A 24947-nucleotide genomic window follows, 5' to 3' on the forward strand; every position below is an offset into this window, starting at 1 on the left:
TTAGGGCTCTAGCCAGGGTGATGCAATTTACAGGGGTGAGAAATTGGCGACTGAGTGCAATATGTTTTGCTGTGTAGGCTGTGGACGAGGAAAGGGCTGCTATTTGTTTATGCATGGAGAGGTTGGCGTCAGGACTCATTGTATACACATGCAATGACTAAACATTCCTGTGACAAGCATCCTCTGTAACCGAACGCCGAGATGCCTCTGGGCTTTTTGCACTATATAAATGACAAAATAAATAAATAAATAATGACCCTCAGAGCTGTCCTCCAGTGCTCTCTGATGTGTGGCAGGACACAGCAAAGGAAACTTTCTCTGGGTCAGCCCATGTTCCATGTATCTGGTAATTCACCTGCCTCTCCCTTCCCCTAGAAGGAAGAAGGAACACGTTGAAATATTTAATTCATAGAACGTTGTCCCTGAACTCTCCTGTCAGATTGGCGGCATTTTGTACCCCTTTAGAGGTTGGAAGGGCACAGCGAGGCATCCACCTTGATATATAGAGTTTGGAAATATCCCAGAATGTCCCCGGGCCCTTGTGCCCTGGTGGAGCCTGTATTGGAGATTACCTTGCCGGTACCATGAGAGATGAAGAGGGCAAAGCCAGCAGTACAGGCACAACTGGCAGCACTGGTGGAAGGGTGGGCACTGCAATAAACCCAGGGACTGGATCAGGTATTGCCGCCAACAGAAGGGCCAGAGCAGGCTTTGACAGCAATCGAGTGGGAAGATCAGAAGAGCGTGAACCCCTGGAAGCTCAGCAGCTAAAGCCTGCAACACAGAGAGGGGAGCAGGCACTGTCTCTGACATTGAGACAGGAGTCAGCAGCATCTGTAAGAAATAAATGCTCCTAGGGGTGGATTGTTCCCTGCCTTTAACACAGGGCGGGGAAGGAACGGGCAGTGCCTGCAATACAGAAAGGTGGGATCAGGCAATGCAGGGTGTTGGGAGGGCAGCACCAACACAATAAGGAGAGAGAAAGCAGATACAACCTGCAATAGGGGGTGGGCAGCACATGAAACAAAGGCAGGGGGAGAGTAACACCTGCAGCACATTTGCACGTGAACGTCTTAACGATTCTCCAGGCAGCTCCAGATTTGTTCCAGTTTTAGGATTGTGTGAATAAGAAACCAGGCAGTGGGGGCATATCTGAGATGCTCCGGATTTGCTCCTATGCCAAGCTCTGTGAATCCACCCCCTAGTGACTTCCATCAGCTGCTTCAAATGCATCTCAAACAGAAGGGACAGACTCAACATGTAAGGTCTCCTACTCTCGGCTCCAGACTTAACCTGTAAGGTCTACTACGCGGCTCCAGACTTGGCCTGTAAGGCCGATCACTCCCAGCTCCAGACTCAGCCTGTAAGGTCCACTACTCTCGGCTCCAGAGTCAGCCTGTAAGGTCTACTACTCGGCTCCAGAATCAGCCTCTAAGGTCGACCACTCGCAGCTCCAGACTCAGCCTGTAAGGTCCACTACTCTCGGCTCCAGAGTCAGCCTATAAGGTCTTCTACTACTCTCAGCTCCAGACTCAAACTGTAAGGTCTCCTACTCTCGGCTCCAGGCCTAACCTGTAAGGTCTACTACTCTCGGCTCCAGACTCAACCTGTAAGGTCTGCTACTGTCGGATTCAGACTCAACCTGTAAGGTCTACTACTCTGAGCTCCAGACTCAACATGTAAGGTCTACTACCCTTGGCTCCAGACTCAACCTGTAAGTTCCACTACTCTCAGATCCAGACTCAACCCGTAGGGTCTGCTACTCTGAGCTCCAGACTCAACATCTAAGGTCTCCTACTCTCGGTTCAAGACTCAACCTGTAAGGTCTACTACTCTCGGCTCCAGAGTCAGCCGTTAAGGACTACTACTCTGGGCTCCAGACTAAACCTGTAAGGTCTCCTACTCTTGGGTCCAGACTTAACCTGTAAGGTCTACTACTCTCGGCTCCAGACTCAACCTGTAAGGTCTGCTACTCTTGGATCCAGACTCAACCTGTAAATTCCACTACTCTGGGCTCCAGACTCAACATGTAAGGCCTACTACTCCTGTCTCCAGACTCAACATGTAAGGTCTCCTCTGTAAGGTCCTCTACACTCGGCTCCGGACTCAGCCTGTAAGGTCTACTACCCTCGGCTCCAGACTCAACCTGTAAGGTCTACTACTCTCAGACCCAGACTCAACCTGTAAGGTCTACTACTCTGGGCTCCAGACTCAACATGTAAGATCTACTACCCTTAGCTCCAGACTCAACCTGTATGGTCCACTACTCTGGGCTCCAGACTCAACATGTAAGATCTACTACTCTCTGCTCCTGACTCATCCTGTAAGGTCTACTACTCTCGGTTCCAGACACAGCCTATAAGGTCTACTACTCTCGGCTCCAGACTCAACCTGTAAGGTCTACTACTGTCATTTCCATCTTTGAGTGCTGTGCAGCGTTATGTTTGATGGCTCTGAACAATGTAGAACTCCTATGTGACCTAATAAATAAATACATTGATTACAACATTAACTGTAGTACCACATGCATTGGCAGTCAGGACCACTTGACTGATGTAGGCAAATGTGGGAACAAACAACCAGAATACGTTTTGAGAATAATATGTGGCCAATATTAATGGAGTGACAGGGCGCTGTCTCCATTTCAAATCTAGTCCTGGTGCGACTTTAGTGCGGTAGGAAGAATAACGAGATCACGTGGGGAGCTGTAACTGCATTTTTAAGTTCATCTTATTTCAGCCCCCCATCCCCCACCCCGTCCCCCCCCCTGAATACAGCCGTATCACCTGCACTTTTTATAAGTGCAAATTCTGCTTGGCAAAAGGTATATATAAGTGGGTGCTTAGGGGTGCCCATTGCCAGGTTGTTATGTGACAGGAATGGAAAGACATGTAGAGCCACAGTTCTGGCTGGTAGGGTTTGAGCCCAAGTCAGGGACTTTCTTTCTGGCTTCTGTTGAGAGCCAGAGTCTGACACCTGCAGGTTCCTGCAGTGGGTGGCAATGCAGGATGAGTCAGAGGACCTATGCATGGTTTTTCGTTCAAACCCGATGGTGCAGGTGTCTTGTCATGGACCTAGGCATGTTTGCATTGTGTGGGCTCAGGCAAGAGGTGGAGGGATTCGTACACATGCCTTGAATGCAAGAGGTCACTTAGTATATGTTGAGGCTCACATGCTGCACTGGCAGTACAGTGACAAGATATAGGATTAACATGGCACGTTTCGTTCAAAAAGCGCGTTTTCCAAATATTTTTCATTTTTAGGTTGCCTCGTTATGTGGGTCATGTAACAAATGCACTGCATTTGAGTTCAACATCGTAAAATCAAATGAAAAGAAAAAGCAAATAAGGATTTTCTTTTGCTCTCTTTCCCGCTGGGTCAATATTCATCCAGCAGAAGGTGCCAGTTTCTGAAATGTTTGCCAGAGGCAGGGCTAGGGGAATCAGAATGGGATTCGGAAACTGAGTTATGAGAGTTCACCTCTGTCTGACCCCGGACTATCTGTCTGAGATCAAGTCTGGACTTGTTTTTTTTAAGTGATAAGGCAATGCTGTTATAAACCTGACATTTCAATCCAGTAAATACTCTTCAATACTGAACACGAAATCGAATAAAACTGCTGAATGGTTTTAATTAAAAAAGAGCAACATTTAACTCTGCCTACACATGCTTTCTGGGGAGGCACAGTGACAGACTGGGAAACATATGTTTAATTTTTAACATTTTAACATAGCCGTGAGCAAAATGATGGGAAGCTGTTTACTGAAGCAACTTTATGAATACGTAAAGGTCCAAAAAAGAACACATAGGCAAAAATGCATTAAATGACTACATTCACCCATACAATGCATTCTCTCTCTCTTTCTCGCTTCTAGTTACGATTTCTTTCCTTTGTCCATTTCAGAGACATTTAGTTTCCATATAAAATGAGTGCGGTTTGTGTTGCAAGTGTGTTAGACCAAACACCATCAGCTGTATTCATATATAACCTGTTTTTCCCACTAGTATACATTTTTCAACCTTTTTCATTCCCTTTTAAGAGACAACTCTTTTAGATAAAGCGCCTTGTTTGAAAATTGAACTGGTCTGACATCAGGGCTGACTGCTCATATTAAGCAGAGACATGCCCCCCTCAGCACCCTTCATGGCCTCTCACTGCTCCACCTTCACATAGCCCAGCTTAGTGTCTATGCACCATCTGCACCTTTCTACCAGACAACCCTGTGATCTCCACCCTGCAGCACAGAAATCATCACACACATTACTCACACCGCGACCAGTTCCTGCATGCACTGCATGGTTTCTGCAGCAGTAACCATTGTTAATGACTCCAATCAAGCATTCCCACTAAGTCAGTGCCTTGTCTGGGATTGCTCAAGGGAAGCCCTTATTTATATATTTTTATGACAAGTTATAATCTGGATGATGAACCCTTGTATAACGCCCCTTTCTTAGAATCCCCCTGACCCCACTGGGCCAAGAAGTAGGTTTGTTTTGCAAATTAAAGGATTTATTGAAAATTTAACAATATATATATATATCACACTTTTATAATAAATTAATATTTGATATCACACTTATGAGTATAATGTCGATCAACAATGGATAATGTTATGTTAGCACACTTATTTTATTACTTAGGAGTTGGTACAGAAAGAACAGGGTAGCTGGGAATGCTTTATGGTTTCAAGGAGATGCACAGATGAATAAAAGGCAGTACAGAAAAAAACGTGATATGATTTCAGCAAAAGATAATATGATTACTTTTTCTCTGACAATTCACTCCCCCCCTATGCAATGTAAGGAGATGGAAGTAACACACATAGTCTTCAGGAATACAATCACAGTACAATCCGAATTCAGTTCCCCCCTAGCAAGCTTAGATCACAGGGATGATCCTAAACACAGGCAAAGTACTTTAAATGTGGTACGCAAAGAAGGGAAAAATATGCTAAAAATGATTTTAATTCCCTATAAGAGATTCAGGGTGGGTGATAGCTACTTTAGATTAGTTCGGGATCACTTTAGCAATGCTCTATGAATGATTGTCAGGTTGCAAACGAATTTCAGAAAAGGAAAGCAAGAAGCTGCTATTTTGACAAGTGAAGAAATTTGAGCCAAATCGCAAATCGCAGCACTTTTTCCGAGTGCGTCGAGCGCGATTACGGAAAAAGTATAATCACTCATTTATTTTAAACATTTTGCTTTTAGTGGCTTTAAGTCCAATTTCACTTCAGCTGCTGACATCCACAGCTCAGCCAGTTTCATTATGAACATTATTCTGGGCTCTTTCTCTTTCCAGATTTTGTATGCACACAAGTCTACCTTCTGCCAAATGTCTGCTGGTGTTCATTGAGATTTTTGAATATCTTGCAATGTTTAAAATAGGCATTTTTAGCTTGCATTTCAGAGAACAAAGGTGATTTCAAAGCGCTTTCTGAGCTAACCGGCACTGCTGTTTTTCCTTTGGCACGCATTCCACTCATGGCACTCCTGGCCCATCACTCTCGCACTGGTCGGTGGTAGGTCAGGCGACCATTTTGGTATGTGCAAAAACTGTGCGGTTTTCCTGGATCCTGGCGCAATGTGGGCTTTTTCGGCCATCTTTGATTTTCTAATCCCAAAGCACCAAATGTTGCAGCATAATAGTCCAAAAGTGGGTCAGGACACCCAACAAGCCCCCCGACCGACTGCGCTTTGATTTCGAGTCGAGGGGGAGTCGGGTGCAAAGGATGTTTTGATCCACGCGCTGGTATGTCCTCATCATCTTCTTCCAATTCCGTAGATGGCACAGTTCAGCGTCTTTTCCTCCATCCAGTTGGATCGATCGGTTCTCCTCGCCGGTCCTGATGGGAATATTGGGCGGTACCCTGGGACCCTCGGATCTTTGCTCCCGGTCCCCGCGTCATCCTCCTTGGTCAGTCTCCATGGTTTCATCTCTCCTAGGATGATAAAGCAAAGCGGCAATACACATTCCTAGACATTTTTCCACCACTATTAATGGTGTGGCGAACATATACATTTTATACATCATGATACATTTGCAGTCTTATTTTAAAAACAAGATATAATCAGGAGACATTTTCCTTCAAGAATCATAATATTTTAGAGACCATATGTGGGATATTTTAGGGTTGGAACTGAATTACTCTGGAGCGGCCACCTCTGTGATTACAGAGGACTCCTCCAGATGCTGCAGAGTGTGCCTGGGATGGCAACACTTTAGCTGATTGATGTGGACCCACTTGTTTTCCCCCTCTGCCAAACTGCCTTTGGGGAGGCGGATCTTGTATCCACCGGGGGAGATCTTGTCTATAATTTCAAACGGTCCCTTCCATGTAGGCAAATGTTTTCGCTGTTTGGCCTGGTTCCTTTGGAAATTGTATAGATAGACCCGGTCTCCCACATTATATTCCTTCCTGGTTGTCTTCAGGTCGTAATGGGTCTTCATGCTATCAGCTGATCTTTCTAGATTCCGCTGAGCATAGGCAAAAGCATGTTGAAGGTGTTTCCTTAAATTCTCTACATACTCATGAGTTGTGGAGGCATTTATCAATGTCTGCTCTTGGACCAAGTAGAGCAAATACTGGGGAAGCACCATCTTGCGTCCAGTCATCAGCTCAAAGGTGACATTTTAGTTGCAGATGAAGGGGTAGATCTGATGGCCATTAGGACCAGAGGTAATCGGATATCCCAACTTGGCCCAGAATCTGCCACAAACTTTTTTAATATGCTAACAATGGTTCTGTGTATCCCTCCACTGCACCAGAAGATGCTGGCCGGTAAGAAATATGTATCTTTGTTTTGACCCCCAGTATCTCCCACATCTTAGTCATTACTTTGCTGGTAAAATGGCTACCTCTGTCTGACTCAATCCTTTGAGGTAGACCAAAATGGGAAAAGATGTGGTTAATCATCAGGGCAGCTGCTGTTGCTGCCTTGCAGTTTGGGGCCGGGAGACATTCCACCCACTCGGTAAACAAGCATGTGACCATCAACATGTACTTGTTTCCCCTAGACGAGCGAATCACAGGGCCTACGAAGTCGATTTGCAAATCCGACCATGGCGGTGTCATCCCCCTCTTTTGGAGAGGCGCATGGTGTGTGAGGGATGATGGCTGAAATTGTGCACACACCAGACATCCCTTCAAGTATTGGTCGAGGTCCTGTCCCATGTGTGGCCAGTATGCAACCTCTCTTAAGATTTCCAGTGTTGTGTGAAACCCCCTATGACCGGCTGTGGCCGAATCATGGGCGTGACTTAACATCAGGCTTCGGAATGAGGTAGGAACCACCCACTGATCATGGCCAGCTTGGGATCTCCTTACCAACAACCCGTCTTGGATTCAGAACACTTTAGGACATTTCATCAACACTCTAAGGTCCTCCTTCCCAATGTAATCGGTATCCGTCAGGGGAAAGTTCTCAGGGTCCTCAATGTGTTGGTAAAACTTACCAATTATTGGATCCCCCTTCTGAGCCGTAATTAAATCAGCATCAGGGGTCTCCTTACTCCATTGTGCAGTTGAAAGATCATTGTGAGCATTTGTCTGGGACATAGTGATAGCAGTGACCTGGATTACCCCCAACAGGGACTCTATTTCTATTAGATCCTCTTGGATGGCCCCGGTTTCGGCCAGCTGATCAGCTAAGTCATTTCCAGTTTTGTCTGGTCCCTCTACTTTGGAATGACCCTTGATCTTCTTCCAGTAGATGGTCATCCCATTCGAGGTGACCAGATCATCAATGTTTTGGATCAACTTCCCATGTTTCAAGGGTTTGTTGTTAGCACATAGCATGCCTCTGGTTTTCCAATTGACCAGGTGCTCCACGAACCCGTTCCGTACATAATCTGAATCTGTGATTATGACCAGTTTGTGGAGTTGATGTTGGACAGCAGTGAGGATGGCTTGATGCACAGCCATCAACTCTGCTACTTGACTACTTCGGGGACCAATTTTGTACCCAGCAGAGGGTTCTGGAGACTCATTCACCCATGCATTCCCTACGCCGGCCACCAGTTATTTTTCCCCGTTGTTTTCAACATGGTAAGAGCATCTATCCACATAGACAGTGGGCATTCCCTCACACTTGTCTTCTTCAAAGACTTTGTGTGGGGAATTAAGGTATGCCTCCATGTTGTCCTTGATTTTTAGACTTTCGTCCTCGAGACAGTTTTCTCTGGCACAATCATGCAAGTCAGCCAGAACTTGCGCGAGGGGACTCTTCTTGTTTTGGCCATATCTGACCTCCACAGGAAAGCCTTGCATTGACAGAATTCAGGAAGTAATTCGGGAATTACTCACATTTCCGGGCCGGATTCTGTCACTTTGGAGATATTGCAGAGGCTGGTGTGGAGTCTCCACTATGATGTGTTCCCCCTGGATGAACGGGCGGTAATTCTTCAATGCCCACACCGTTGCCAGGAGTGCCTTTTCACAATCGTTGAATTTTTCCTCCACAGAGGATAAAGTTTTGCTCGCATAGGAGATTACTTTATTGACCTTGTCATGCTTTTGGTATAATACTGCCGTCAAGCACGTATTAGAGCACCCTGTCTCCAGGAAGAACTCCTTGTTTTTGACAGGGTAAGCTAGGCAAGGCGCTTGTGAGAGGCTTCTTTTGAGTTGTCTTACTGCCTCGGATTGTTCTGGACCCCATTCCCACTTGACCCCCCCTTCAAAAGATGAATCAGGGGTCTGGTGATCTCTGCGTAGCCCTCAATGAACTTTCTGCTGTAATTAGTCAGTCCAAGGAGGCTCCTCAGTTCCCGCAGAGTTGTGGGATCCTTTAGTTTCTGAGTGCTTCCACTTTCTTTTCCTGGGGACAGAGACCCTGAGGAGTAATCTCATACCCCAAGAAATTAACACGTGTTGTACACCACTGTGCTTTTTGGAAGGAAAGTTTTGCTCCGGCGGCCCTCAACTGGGTCAGGATATAACGGATCTCCGCTATGTGTTCCGCAACAGTTGAGCTTTTAATGAGGACATCATCTACATAAGCCAGGTTACCCCTCGCACCCAGGTCGGGCATGGCCTTGTGTAGAAAAATGTTGAATTCATTGCCAGAGTTGAGGTCTCCGAAGGGAGTCCGGGTCCATGTGTACTGCTGGCCCCCATAGGTAAAAGCCAGTTTGTATTGGTCCTCCCTACTGACAGGCACGGTCCAGTATCCATTGGTCAGGTCTATTGCAGTGAATACCTGTGACCCCTGAATCTGGGCCAGCCCTTGGTCAATGTAGGGCAGAGGCCATCGGGAAGTATGGACCCGTTTGTTGAGCTCCCTAAGGTCGGCGCACAGTCTCCACTGGCCGTTTGGCTTCAATATTTCCAGCACTGGATTATTGAAGGTGCTGTGGACTGGACGAATTATTCCCCGGGACTCAAGGTTCTTAATTATTTCAGTAAGGGACTCCATGGATGCGAGAGGCAAGCGATTTTGCTTCACAAACACTGGAGTCATGCCAGGGTCCGTGTGAATTGTTGTTGCGTGGATGTCGGTGCGACCACAGTCATATGAGTTTACCGCAAAGAGATCTTGGAAATCCAAGAAAACTTGTTTCAACTTTTGCTTCTGTTCCAGAGTCACACAGGCATCAGCTAGGTTGACTCTCTCTTCCACCATCTGCCTGAAGCCTGGAAAGACTTCTGGTTTTGCTATCTCAGCGGCCTCCTCCAGCTGGGTGGAGAAGTCCCTGGTTAGAGTGCTGATTTGGACCGGAGGCTTCAGGTGGGAAAGGTAGCCCTCATGGACCTGGAAAATCACCTCATCCACTCTGAAGTCACAACTCACATCTTCCTTACCATAAGGGCAAGAAGTGTACACCAGGAAGTTCCCCCCATGCCGGGTAAAGATCCTGTCTGGTGTTGTATTGTCATCTCTGTCACTGTCAAAACAGTCCTTGGGGATTGGTCCTAACAGTTCATTTCCTAAATCAATGGAGAAATGTCGGTCATCAACTGCCATTCCAATAATGGTGCCTGCAGCTAGAGTAATACTCTTTAAGTCGCTGTTATCCACCTCTATTGGAATGGTGTCATGTTCTATGTTGACTAATGGTGTTGGGTTTACCCCTAACCCTTGCTGTTGGAGAGAAGCATTTAGATGAATATAAGCATCAGGGTTTTTCAATTTTTGTCCTCTTTTAACTTTCATTCCCAGGGAGAATTGTCGGGTCCTTTCTGGGATGGTGACTTCCTCCTTAATCTGAATTTCAACTGCATAAGGTAGCAATTGAGCTGACCTAAATGCTTTTTCTGGATCATCAAAGCCCATGGGATTATCCGCTAATCGGTACCAAGCTTTGAAGTTTATTAGGTCCAAACTAATGGCAAAGAGATTGAGAATGTCACTGCCTAAGTAAAAGGTGGCAGTGACGTCTCGCACGACCCAACAATTATGGACTATGCTCTTGTTGCCAATGGAGATTTTGAGCATACACCTGCTTGGCAGGAGATGTTTGGAATTGGGTGTTTCCAGATCCATTTCCCATTTGTCTATCAGTTTGAATGTGGGAATGGCTGGATCTTTTGGGAGTTGGCGGAACATGGCTTCGCTGATGAAGCTCTTACCGTTGTTCACACACACTCAAGCGAGAACAGAGTCCTGCCCATCATTTAACTGAACAGGGATGAAAAACTGCTCTCCAATTTGCTGAATATCAGCCAGGCTCTGAGCTGATTTCACATCTTTCTGGACTATCAGAGTGGGAATGTCTGATTGTGGAATAGTAAAGAATTTCAGAGTATTTCCTTCCAGTGTGGAATACCACCTTAAACTGGAAGGAAGGTTGATTTTCAGAAATAGAGACGACCCCCCATCACCAGTCCTACTGCTATTACTGTCACGTCTGGAATTTGGTTGTTCTGGAAGTGAAATTCTACTTGGTCAGATTTGTGTTCAACCATGTGGCATGTGCCGTTTAAACTAATATTGTTGACACTCTATTTTAATTTTATTGGTCGGCTAGTCTGGGTCCAGAGGACCTTGTTTACGCAATCTATTAGGTGTGACAACTTTCGCAGGAGGTCATTCCCTAGTAAACAAGGGGTGCCCTCTGGAGTCACTACTATGACCGGGTGTTTCACCTTGTGTCGCCCAATTTTAATGTCCAAATCTGCAGTCCCCTCGACAGGAATTTCCTTCCCGTCAAAGTTCTGCAGTTGTCCAGGAAGAGAGGTGAGAGGAATCTGGTATTTCTCTCCCCTTCCTGAATTTATTTCATCAAAGGCCTTTTTGGACAGAAGGGTAGCTTGGGATCCAGTGTCCACCAGTGCCAAAATTGTACTTTGCCCCTGTACTTATTTTTTATTTTTATTTTATTACATTTGTTATACGCCCAGACCCGGGGGTATCACGGCGTAGTTACAGACAATGGGATAATGCAATCTTAGAATGAACATAGTGGTGTAAAGGTATAACAATCAAAAATGTACAATAATAGGAATCAATAATATACACTAATATACAAAGCAGTCAGGTAAAATAGTTGATTGGAGGGGATTAGTGCACTGGTTCAGTTAGAACTTGTTGAAGAGCCAAGTCTTCAAAAGGCTTTTGAATTTGGGGAATGCGGTTTCATTCATAATGTGGGTAGGTAGCGCATTCCAATGTCTGGGGGCCAGTGTTTTGAAGCTGCTGCCTCCTGCTTTCTCTCTTTTGTATCTGGGGGTTTCAAGGAATGCGTTTTTGTTGGACCTGAGGAGTCTGGTCTGGGGCTTCATCGTGACTGTGTTGTTGAGGTATTTGGGCGCTTTGTTAGCCCTGCATTTGTGGGTGATGCTCAGGGTTTTAAATAGAATTCTGGCTTGTATGGGGAGCCAGTGGTGGTCTCTTCTGGTGTTGGATATGTGTTCAGATTTTTTGATGCCTAGAGCTGCTCTGAGGGCTTTGTTTTGCATAAGTTGAAGTTTAGCTATGTTGGCTTTGGAAGTGCCAAGGAATAGGATATTGCAATAGTCTAGCTTAGACAGTATGAGTGCTCTGGCTAGAGTAACACATTTGTTGGTAGAGAGGAATTTACGACTGAGGGAGATGAGTTTAGAGGTGTAGGAAGTGGATGAGGCTAATGTGTTTACTTGTTTAGACATGGATAGTGTGGCATCTAAGAACACTCCAAGGGTCTTGACTTGTTTAAGAACAGGGATTATGGTTCCATCGATGGTGAATGATTTAAAGGCGGGCTCAAGGGTGTTGATTTTGCTGGAGGAGCCTAGTATGAGGAGCTCGGTTTTGTCGTCGTTGAGACAGAGGCTGTTGTTAGCCATCCAGTTTTGGATGAGTGAGTAGATTTGGTTAACCAGGAGGGAGTCTTGTTCATGGTTGCCTGTGAGAGGAATGAGGATTTGGGTGTCATCGGCGAAGTTAGTATAGATGACACCCAGGGCATCCAAGGCTGCAAATAATAGCTTGGTGTAGGCATTATACAGAGTGGGGGATAGGCAGGAGCCTTGCGGCACACCTGCAGGGACGGACACTGGGTCTGCTGATTCTTTGCCGATGGATACTCTGGAAGTCCTGTCAGCCAAGAAGGATTTGATCCAGTTGGTAGCGTTCTGAGCTAGGTTGAAGTTGTTTGCTAGAGTGTTACAGAGTTTGTCGTGGTCGACCAGATCGAAGGCCGCTGAGAGGTCCAAGAGCATCAGAAGGCAGAGTTTACCTGCTTCTCTGGTGGCATCCATTTGGATCTTCAGATCAAGGAGGGCTGTCTCTGTGCTATGGTTGGGACGGAAACCTGACTGGCGGTCTCCTAGTAGGTGATGTTGTTCCAAGTGGTTCTGAATTTGGCAGTAGGCTATTTTGTCGATTATTTTTAGGAGAAATGGGACCGTTGTAATAGGTCGGTAGTTAGTGGGTATTGTTGGGTCCAGGGAAGGTTTTTTTAGAAGTGGTGTCACCCAGGCTTTTTTGATACTGGTGGGGACTGTGTTTGTGAGGAAGGAGGCGTTAATGAATTCAGTGATGATAGGTGTGAGAGTGGGGGCGCATAGTTTCACTAGATGGGATGGGAATTGGTCTTCCTTGCAGTTGGAGGCTTTGAGTTTCATTATAGTGTTGAGAACTTCTTTGTTAGTCACTGGTGAGAATTGGAATGGGGGACCAGTAGTGGCGTTTGAGATGGTCGTTGATATGGTGGGTGGAGTTTTGTCAGCTAGGAGTGTTTTTTTACTATCGATTTTGTTTTGTAGTAGGAGGATTTTGGATGAGAGTGCGTTTTGAATGGTGGTGCACCAGTCTTTGCTAGCGTTTGAAGGTGCTGAGATTTGACAGGGGTTTTCGAGCTCTCTAAGAATGGTAAAGAGTTCTTTGCTGTCTGAAGACGCGTTAGCAATGCGGAGGTTGAAGGCATTGGCTTTTTGAGTGATTATTGCTGATTTGTAAGTTTTGTTGGCTTCAGCGAAGGCTGATGCCGATTCTGGGGTGTTGTTTTTCTTATGGAGGTGTTCAAGTGATCTTTTAGTGCGTCTTAAGGCTATAAGTTCTTCATTAAACCAAAAGCAGGAGCGTTTATCAGGTCTACAGGTTTTAGTGGTGGTGGGTGCAAGTAGGTCGATAGTTTGGGTGAGGCATTGTTGGTATTGTTCTGCTAGATAGGAGGGGTTGTTGGTGCCTAGAACCATATGGGCAAAGGAGGCACTCAGGGCTGGAGTGAGTTTGTCGGAAGAGAGCTTTTTGATATTTCTAGTCTCAAATGTTTCTGGTTTTTTAGGGGTGATGTGTTCGGTACTGGCATTGTCTATGGTGAAGTTAATTGCATAGTGGTCTGACCAATTGACTGGGAGGATGGAGTCAATGGAGACTAGAAAGTTAAGAGTGAGAAGCCAGTCTAGGGTTCTTCCTTTTGAGTGGGTGGGTTTATCTACCAGTTGTATGAAGTTCATCTCTGACATGGCTGTATAAAATGTAGATGCTTCTGAGTCGAGGGGGTCATTGTATCCTAGGTTAAAGTCACCGAGGACTATGCATTTGGTTTTAGGCTTGATGAGGGGCGTTAGGAGTAGTGGGATGTCCAAGTCGGGGTGTGTGTTTTTGTTGGGGGATCTGTACACCACTAGTAGGTTGGTGGTGCTTTTGGGGTTGGAGGTATACTTGACTAGTAGGAGTTCATAACCTTGTATCTGTTCTATTGGGCATGCTCTGATTTCCAGGGTGGTTTTGGCTATTATGGCAACTCCGCCTCCTTGGGTATTTGTCCTGTCTGTTCTCAGGATGCTAAATCCTGGGGGAATAGCAAGGGCTAGAAGTGGTCCTGCTGCTGGGTGAAGCCAGGTTTCAGTGACCACCAGCATATCAAGGTGTTGGTCTACAATGAGGTCATGGATATCTATAGCATGGGCACCTAGTGAGCGGGCATTGATGAGTGTGGTTTTGAGGGTGGAGGTAGGGGCAGGGGGTGGTGTGTTACCTTTGATGGGGGAAGAGTCAGTGGTTTTGTTATTGGTTAGGTGTTTGAGTGGTGCGTTGTGGAGTCTTTTGTGTTGGAAGTTAGTGGGCGTGGTGTTTAGTTTGGTCAGTGTATTGGGTGAAGTGGTGAGTGAGTTAGCTCGTAGGGACATTTTGGTTCTAGACATGAGTCTATTGAGTCTTTCAATGCCCAGGATGGGTGTGGTTGTGTCATTAATGCAGATGGGTATGGTGTGATTGTATGTAGGCGGGTTGGGACTAAGGCACGGGATGTCTGAGGTTGCTGCCTTCTTGATGGTGATGGGCGTGGTGTGGGCCTGAGGAGATGGTATGGGGAAAGGGGGGAGTGTGGGGAGGAAAGGGGTGGGGCAGGGGATGGGGAAGTGGCGTGGACAACCTGGTCTAACTAATCCATCGCCAACCTTGATGAAGTGTCCTCTGGTGCATGGTGTAACATTAGGGACTATACAAAAAGGGAACATGATGATGGTGAGGAGTGCTAGCATTATGTTAGTGGGTGCTGGGTGGGTAGAGCTAGAGTTCAGTGAGCTGTCTAGGCACCTGGACTGGGAGCAATAATCCAGTGCAGGCAGGCAGTGCTCTAATGCAAACACAGCATCAGCCTGGGTAGCTGTAGGGTGCGCGGGCGGTGGGTCAGCTAAATTTGATTATAGTAATCAGGGCGCAAGAGTAATGGTCGCTAGCGGGGTGCACAGGCAGTGGGTCACCTAAAATTGATATTGGCAATCAGGCAGAGAAACATAGGTCACTAGCAGTATGCACAAGCAATGGGTCGCCTAAGTTCGATTTTAGCAATTCAAGGCACAAAGCATAGCAGGGTGCACCGGCAATGGGTCACCCAGGTTCAATATTGGCAATCAGAACAGAGGAGCATAAGTCACTCACAGGGTGCACAGGCAATGGGGCACCTAAATTCAATATTGGCGATTCAAGGCACAAAACATAGCAGGGTGCACAGGCAGAAGGTCACCTAGATCTGATTTTAGTAATTCAGGGCACAAAACATAGCAGGGTGCACAGGCAGAAGGTCACCTAGATCTGATTTTAGTAATTCAGGGCACAAAGCATAGCAGGGTGCACAGGCAGTGGGTCACCTAAATTCGATATTGGCGATTCAAGGCACAAAACATAGCAGGGTGCACAGGCAGTGGGTCACCTAGATCTGATTTTAGTAATTCAGGGCACAAAACATAGCAGGGTGCACAGGCAGAAGGTCACCTAGATCTGATTTTAGTAATTCAGGGCACAAAACATAGCAGGGTGCACAGGCAGAAGGTCACCTAGATCTGATTTTAGTAATTCAGGGCACAAAGCATAGCAGGGTGCACAGGCAGTGGGTCACCTAAATTCGATATTGGCGATTCAAGGCACAAAACATAGCAGGGTGCACAGGCAGTGGGTCACCTAAATTCGATATTGGCGATTCAAGGCACTTGTACCGGGGCATAGTATCTTCCCTCCTTCTCTTCAAGGGGGCACAGATAATGCACATTTTTGGACAACTGGTGGGCTAATTTTCTGGTTTTGGACATTGCGGGAGAAGAGATTTGGGCAGAATTCTGTGGAGAGTCATGGAAATCTGCAAGAAAAAGTTGGCAACTTGAAAGAGGATATTCGAGTTCCCCTGGTTCCGGTCCTGGGCCGCTCCCCCCTTTTTGGAGGCAGTCACCAGAATGGGTTTGAACCCGGGGATTTTGATGCTGTTGGTTCTGGGATAGGATGCTGGGTGGCGACAGCTCAATCCCCGAATCTACCCAGTCTATTGATTCGGTTTTAGGTTCCCCTAGTTCCAGTTTCGGCCGCCCCCCCACTTTTTGGAGGCAGTCACCAGGATGGGTTGGAACCTGGGGTTTTTGGTAAAGTTGGTTCTGGGATAGAATGATGGGCGGCGACAGCTCAATCGCCACATCTACCCAGTCTGGGTTGGAATCCCTCGGGACTCATTTTTCCTTGGGAGGAGTTCCCCCATCTCTGAAGGAGAAGATCCTTTCCCCAGGATCCTCTTGGGATCCCTATCCCTCAAATTGGAAGATCTGTACCTCCTCCTTAAAGTAGGTCTGTTTGGGTACTTTGTTTCTCCTACCACCCCCTCTGATCCTTGGGTGGCAGACTTTCAGGGGTAGGAGATTTTGTTTCCGGTTCCTGGGTTTCCAGGGGCTGTTTACAAGTGGGGAAGGAAACTTCCTCCAAGGCTTTACACCCCCCTTCCCCTTGTGCCTCCTCCCTGGAAACCGGTGGGTTATCGGGGTGCTGCCCCCGTCATTGTTCTGGAGCACCAGGCCCAGAGTTTGGGGCATTCTGCGGTGGCATGCTCATCTGAGGGTTCTGTTGAGCCCTCAGTATGTGACCCAGATCCCGGGCCATATTTTGGACCTGGCGCTCAAGTTGGGAAACCCGCTCAGGCTGATACGGGGTTCTGTTTTCTCCCCTGGGCTGATCCCGGGAAGGGTAGCTATCCCTTCTCTGGTAATACCCTGGGTTGGGAAGATTTGGGTACCCCTCCACCCTTGGCCTCCCCTCTCCCGGATTCGGTTGTCTGGGCTCAGGGAATTGGGGAAAGAAGGATGGATGATTTTGGGGCTGGAAGTTGGATGGATACCTGGGGAACAAGTTCTGCCCAGAATTTGGTGAATTTCTGCCCCCCTGTGGGAAGTTAGGAGGGAAGTTCCCTGGGTCAGGTGCTTGGCTGGATCCCCCCCTTGGGCTGGAGGAGTCCACACGTAACCCAGGATGGGTCTGTTTCCCTTGTAGTGGGGATTTACATAGTCAGGGGAGCGAGGGACCCCATTTGTGGGATTACCTCCTTGACCCCCTGTCTGTGACTGGCCCGAAGGCCTTCTGGGCTGTGAATTGTTCGGTGCAGGCAGGTTTTTAGGCCCCCCCCATCTCCAAATCTAAAACGGGGGCAACCTTTACCTCTGCCACCTTGGCAGCAGCAGGGGTGCTGTTGGTTTTGGGGTTTTTGGGCTGATTCCTATTTTCCACAGGTTTCTGCACCTCATAGATGCGGGTGGCATGCTCAATGACCCAGTCTAAAGATCTTTTCTTGTGAAAATCTCTCACAAGCTGGGTCATTATGTATTTGGGTAAGGCATGGAAAAACGTATGAACAAATTCGTTACTGTCGGTACGCACCCTTTTTGTAGTCTGTGCAAAAGCATGCTTTAACTCCTGCACAAATTCTTGTGGGGCCTGATCCTCCCCACATTGCAAATTGTAGGCTGCCTTGCGGGCCTCTTGAGGATTTCTATGAACAGAAAAATGTTTCAAGATGGCCGCCCTATAGGTGGACCATCTTTAATGATTTTGGTCCTCCAGCCCCGCAAAGAAACTGGAGTATTCTGGGGAGAATGTCCATTTGACGTACTGGATGCAGCTACCGTTGTCCTTCAAATGGAAAGTCTCCATCATTTGCTCATAAAGCTCCAAGTGTTCCCAAACAGAATACTTGGCGTTCTTGTGATAAGGGGTGATGACACTCCTTATTGCCTTGATCTGCTTTAAGGGGTCCTTAAGCAAGGCCCTATTTGCCTTATTGGCCTTTTTGGTTCGGGTAACCCTGGTCCATTCATCCTCTGACTCAGAAGCACTGCTCCCAGAGGTGCCCGTCTGATCTTCCAGGCTCTCCCGGATTCTGCAAGCCTGGGAATGGCTGGCAGAATGTGGGGACCTGGTCTCCTGTGTCCTGGGCCGCTCAGAGGAGTCTTCAGATCCCTCCTTGCTGCCAGGATTTGATGGGTACCCCCCCCCACTGACCTAACTGGGCAGAGGTTTTCAGGATGCCCTTAATGGGCCTACTCTCCTGGGGTTCCCCACTAAATTGCACTGTGCTTAGGTGCCCATACCCGGATGTCCGCCCATCCATTCCTGGGAGGTACTGGCCTATGTAACCCATACTTTTGGCTGGATAGTAATCTGCCCTCCCTGTGGCCCTGTGCTCATGTGCGCCAGGGGACATGGGGGTGGCAGAGTCCAAGGATTGGGACAGATGAAGGCCTCTGGTACTAGGACTCCTGAGGTTATGCTCAGGTGTTTCCCTTTCCCAGCGAACTTCATCTCTATCAGCCCCTGCTCCCTGTTGCAATGCAAGAGCCTGCGCTTTCAGTTCCTCAGTTAAGGCCTTACTAGACTCTTTCAGTCTCTCCTGCATGGCTACCTGTTGCTGGAGCCTATCATTGTGCTGTCAGAGAGCCTCATTTTCTCTCTGCACTTCCTGATTGGTCCTGCAATACTGGGCCAGTCTTTGCTGCAGGAGGGTTACCTCCTGAGTCCCATCCCTACTGGCCTGCTCCTTTCTTGCCAGAGCATCTTCCACCCTCCTGGTGTGCTCTAACAAGTTCTGATGTTCTTTTTGGAGGTCACCCAGCCCCTGGAGGGCCAAGTGATTTCCTTGAATTTTTTCTTTTAATTGGCAGACTTCCTGGCCTAAGGTGTCCCTTTCCTGACTAAGAGCCTGCATCTGTGCCGCCAGGTCGTCCCTCTGCCTTTGAAAGGCACCAGCTTTCTGGCGTTCTTGATCAAACTCTGCCTGGGTATCCAGGTCTTTCAAAATCAATGTATTGCTTTCCTCTTTCTCTCTGTCTAGTCGGATTTGCAGGGTGGCTAACTGCTCTGTGCATGCCCTGTTAAAGTCTAGTTGTTGCTCCAGCTTTTCTGGCTCTGCAATAGGGAGTCCAAACCTTCTTGGTACTCCTTCTGCAAGGCCAAAAATCTGGTATCCTGGTCAGCCTTTTCCTGTTGCAGGATATCCATATCCTCCTTTATTTTAATAATATACTGCCTACTATCATTTTCTGACTCCTGGCTCCTCTGCGGCCTCTGCTCAGAAGAGACCAGGTGAGATTGGGCCTTCTCTAATGCCATCAGTTGCCTATTTGCCAGATCTTAGCCTTCAGCACATTTGTCCTGTATGGCTCCCATATGTAAATATAAATATGCCCCTACCCTGGCAATCTTGTTGTGCTCATCTTTGGCCTTAGGGGCCATATATAGTTCACTCAGGGCCACATGTAAGGGACCCTGATCTCTCCATATATCTGACCCTGTTTCAGTGATCCGGGGTGCAATTGCCTGCAACCAGACCGCCTGGTCCTGATGAGCCCACTCACCTCTCACAAATAGCTTATGTAAGAGGTGTTCTCTGGCTATTTTGATATCTACGAAGGTCGTCATTCTGGAACTTGATTTCCTTCCTGACTTACAGAAGTTTGTATTTTATTTAGCAAAACAGACCGTTTCCTTAGAGCGTTCCTTTGAGGGTTTTTTTACAGTGTAACACGGCGTGGTGATCCAACAGAATTTATATATCCTGTCAGTTAGCACACTGTATTAATCTGAACAAGTGATAGACCTAATCCAGAATCCCCGGCTATGAGCCCCCACTCTGTTAATGACTCCAATCAAGCATTCCCACTAAGTCAGTGCCTTGTCTGGGATTGCTCAAGGGAAGTCCTTATTTATATATTTTTATGACAAGTTATAATCTGGATGATGAACCCTTGTATAACACCCCTCTCTTAGAATCCCCCTGACCCCACTGAGCCAAGAAGTAGGTTTGTTTTGCAAATTAAAAGATTTATTGAAAATTTAACAATACATATATATCACACTTTTATAATAAATTAATATTTGATATCACACTTATGAGTATAATGTCGATCAACAATGGATAATGTTATACTAGCACACTTATTTTATTACTTAGGAGTTGGTACGGAAAGAACAAGGTAGCTGGGAATGCTTTATGGTTTCAAGGAGATGCAAAGATGAATAAAAGGCAGTACAGAAATAAACTTGATATGATTTCAGCAAAAGATAATATGATTACTTTTTCTCTGACAATTCACTCCCCCCCTATGCAATGTAAGGAGATGGAAGTAACACACACAGTCTTCAGGAATACAATCACAGTACAATCCGAATTCAGTTCCCCCATAGCAAGCTTAGATCACAGGGATGATCCTAAACACAGGCAAAGTACTTTAAATGTGGTATGGAAAGAAGGGAAACATATGCTAAAAATGATTTTAATTCCCTATAAGAGATTCAGGGTGGGTGATAGCAACTTTAAATTAGTTTGGGACCACTTTAGCAATGCTCTATGAATGATTGTCAGGTTGCAAACGAATTTCAGCAAAGGAAAGCAAGAAGCTGCTATTTTGACAAGTGAAGAAATTTGAGCCAAATCGCAAATCGTGACACTTTTTCCGAGTGCGTCGAGCTCGATTACGGAAAAGGTATAATGAATCGAAAGTCGTTTCTGGGTTCGTTGAAAAGCCTAGAATTATAGCTTTAAAATGTAAGTTACATCTCGCTTCTAGCACAAACGGTTCAAGAGATACGGACGATTTTGTGAAGATAGATTTTCAGAAATGAAATAATGGTTCAAAATGGCAAAATGACACTTTTACAGGTTGAAAATCGGAGAAAGGACACACAATTCCTATGATGCAGTTCTGGACAGGTTCAAATGTTTTAAATCAGATTATTTTAAGCTAAGAGATGGGTTCTGCACAGTTCTAGCTGGGTACTCACACTATGAATTTGAAATAGGCCGTCAGGGTCTGGTCAGGTTGGGACTGGACTCCAGGCGGTTGGTTCTGAAGTCACAGCTATCTGGGTCAGCTCTGCTCTGCTGGTCTGTTCTGGGTCTCTGGTTCTGGTCTCTCTGGTTCTGATCTGTGGTTCTGCTGTCGGCACTTCTTTCTGGGTCTGCTACCGGTTCTGGCAAAAGTTCTTGGCAAAGAATTCAACAGCTCGCCCGGCTGTAGAATAGTTCGGTTGGATTGCTGGATTCTGAAGGCCTGCTGAAAAAGGATTTAGCTGGTGGTCCAGGCCTCTCTGCTTTAAGTTCTGGAGTGAAGTTCTGGAGTGAAGTTCTGGAGTGAAGTTCTGGAGTTCTCCATCAGCGTGCTGCGCAGGAATTCAGTTGAAGGTTGGAAAATGAATGTCCCTGTCTGGCTTCCAGTGGCTCTTTTTATGTCTTTTGAAAATGGGTGTGGATGCTAACCTTCTGTGCCCACCCCACTCATGATTTGATAGGTCAAGGATTTCTCTTTGACCTGATTTGAGAAGGGAGCAGTGAGTCATCCTATGTCATCAGGTGTCATGTTTATGGCATACAGAAAGAACACTCCCCTTTGCTTTTACCTTAGAAAATCATTTTCATAACTAAACACATTTCCCAGATACACAAGTGGTTGGCATTACATATACACATCATATATCACATAAGGTAGTTTCTGTTCCAACTCTGATGTTTCTAAGAGCTTGGATTAAGAAATGACAACATGTTGCGCTTTTTGGTTGGTTTACCAATATTGGATTTTTACCAAAAATGACACAGATGTACACCGCCTTTCTACACATATTCCAGTAAATTTTCATTTTTCTAGTGTGAACCCCGTGTCTGCAATCTCCATAATTCATGGGGTTTTGCCTCAGAACATGGTACAGAGTTCTAAAACCTCTTAAAATGTGCACAGAAAAATCACAAGAATAATGATATTAAATTTTGACAAGTCCGCACTATGAATTATCCATCTTTTTAAAATTATGCTCTGCCCAGAGGGGTGTGGTTTCCCAAAGCACATGGTGGAATTTCTGGTTTGTCCACTTCCTCCAGCTCAGGTTGCTCACAAAGGCACTGCTCCTCCCAGTTTCTCTCAAGAGGAAGCCATTTACGACCCCCCCTAATTTAACATTTGCCTGAGCCAAGGAAGGCTCATTGTTCAGTTTCCTGCAGTCCCCAGCTGCTCCTCCCCTAATTCAATCAGAGAGGCGTCATCTCCTTTTGGCAGGGGCAGCAGAATGCAGCCAGGCCTGGGAAGAGTGGCTGAGCAAGTTTCAACTCCTGTTGGGGGTAGTTGCCGGGCAGAATTCACTCTCTTCAAGCCAGGCTTCGGCCAAATGTCACTTTTGTTCCCAGTTTTTCTTCATCCAAATCAAACTTACAATTTTTACACATGCAGCTAGAACGCTGATTCTAAGTTCAAAACTATGACATTTAACAGTTGCAAACTATGTGACACTCCACAGTAGGTCACTCATTTATTTTAAACATTTCGATTTTAGTGGCTTTAAGTCCAATTTCACTTCAGCTGCTGACATCCACAGCTCAGCCAGTTTCATTATGAACATTATTTGGGGCTCTTTCTCTTTCCAGATTTTGTATGCACACAAGTCTACCTTATGCCAAATGTCTGCTGGTGTTCATTGAGATTTTTGAATATCTTGCAATGTTTAAAATAGGCATTTTTAGCTTGCATTTCAGAGAACAAAGGTGATTTCAAAGCGCTTTCTGAGCTAACCGGCAGTGCTGTTTTTCCTTTGGCATGCATTCCACTCATGGCACTCCTGGCCCATCACGCTCGCACTGGTGGGTGGTAGGTCAGGTGACCATTTTGGTGTGCACAAAAACTGCGCAGTCTTCCTGGATCCTGGCGCAATGTGGGCTTTTTCGGCCATCTTGGATTTTCTAAGCCCACAGCACCAAATGTTGCAGCATAATAGTCCAAACGTGGGTCAGGACACCCAACACCATGCTCCCCCACCCCACTATTCCACTAAACACCCACCCCTCTCTAACAGGATCAAAGTGTGCAGGGGTATGCATATGACAGAAGCCACACTAAATTAACGTGATAATAACATACTGGGTTTCCTGTACTAATCTCTAAGTAAGTTATAGTATGGCAATTCACTAAACAGTGCAGAGTGAAGGATGCAGTCTTGAGGACAGATGTTACATTTCATAAAGGTAGACGGTAGATTTTGATCCCACAAGTACTTGGTGAAAAACATAACTATGCTCTCCTCCTGGAAATCTTCTCACAGATTGTCCTTATTCAAGTAAAGCCTTTAAGGAACGAGGAGGCTTTCTAACTTCCACAATGCACCAAAGTAGGGGATGGTGTATTGAAGAAAAAGTAAAAGCACGTCTTGCAACTGAGAATACCCACCAACTCCATAAGAGGTATGTATTCCCTTCACCTGCAGACCATAGCGCCCGCACAACAATGCCTGATACAAAACTGAACACAAATGCAACATGCTCGGAGGCAAGAAAGTTGGCAAATTCAATCCCCTTAAGCGCTAAGGGCGTGTATGTTCGTCCTGAATTTCTATAAAGAATCATTGTAGGTTCCGACCCCTCCCATAGTTACATATAATGCTGGCTTCATTAACACACCATGAGAGATACAACACTGGTACAGGTTGATCAAAGAATGTAATGTTGATGTATTAGACCTCACAGACACTTGCTATTCCACAACTGTCATTGACAAGATGACTATGGAGAAGGACAATATCTACAATGAAAGCAGCAAGTACAGAGAGTTGGGACATTGCTACTATCCTCAGTCCAGGATGTCTTTGTCACACCCCCCAGCCCTACTTCAGCCACAGAGCAATTAGATATGCCTTTAACCCATATGGCTCTCTGAACCTGTTCATCAGACTCTGCTCCCCAAGCAACAGCACTACTTACCTTCCTTGCCAAATTCCTTACCCTGGTAAAATCTTGTTTGTTTATTATTTGTGATGCGCCGGAATACCCTAGGGTAACAAGGCGCAGCAGATACAGGAATTTGCGAAGCTTAGTTGCAGACAATAAAATATATACATGGCATATACACAATAATAATGAAAGAAAAGCAGGAGTATCTACATATATACAATTAACAATTGTGTGTACGGTATGTCCAAGTGACAAGAGGGAGAAGCAGAACATGGCTCAATATGTTTAGACAGCAGCTGTCTTCAGCCAGGACATCATCTTGAAACAGAAATTTTGGTAGGGTAAGTCCATTGTAAGAGTGGTTGGTAAGGAGTTTTACAGTTTAGCCGCTTTCACTGGGAAGCTATTACCTCCTATGGTAGAGCGCTTGTAATTGGGGACGGAGAGGCAGTCTCTGTATGCTGTCCTTGTCGGTCTCGAGGATGTCTGTCTGTGAAATCTGTCAATCAGGTAGATGGGGGCCGCGTTATTGAGGGACTTGTGGGTGGGTGAAGCAGTTTTTAGGGAGATTTTGTCTGTGATAGGGGTCCAGTTGTTCTGTTGACTGTGTGCTGTGATGTGGTCTCTTCTGGAGATGCCCAGGGCCGCTCTGAGTGCATTATTCTGGAGGATTTGTAATTTGTTAGTGGTGGCTTTGGAGGACCCAAGATAAAGCGCGTTACAGTAGTCTAAGCGGGATAGTATGAGGGCTCTGGTCAGGGTCAGGCAGCTGGTAATGGATAGAAAGGGTTTGGCTGCACGGATCAATTTACACGTGTAGGCCGTGGAGGAGGCTAGTGAGTTCACCTGTCTGTTAAAGGAGAAGTTGGAGTCCAGGTAGAAGCCCAAAGTTTTGACTTCATGTCCCACTCTGATAATGTTGCCATCGATCATGAAGGATGAGTAGGCTGGGCTTAAATTCTTTAGGCTGGCAGTGGTACCCAAGGTGATGAGTTCAGTTTTATCATCATTCAGGCATAGTCCATGAGTGGCCATCCATGCCTGGATGATGATGTAAACCCTA

The sequence above is a fragment of the Ambystoma mexicanum genome, chromosome 7q (assembly GCF_040938575.1).
Source record: "Ambystoma mexicanum isolate Mex_15411 chromosome 7q, UKY_AmexF1_1, whole genome shotgun sequence".
NCBI classification, from domain to species: domain Eukaryota; kingdom Metazoa; phylum Chordata; class Amphibia; order Caudata; family Ambystomatidae; genus Ambystoma; species Ambystoma mexicanum.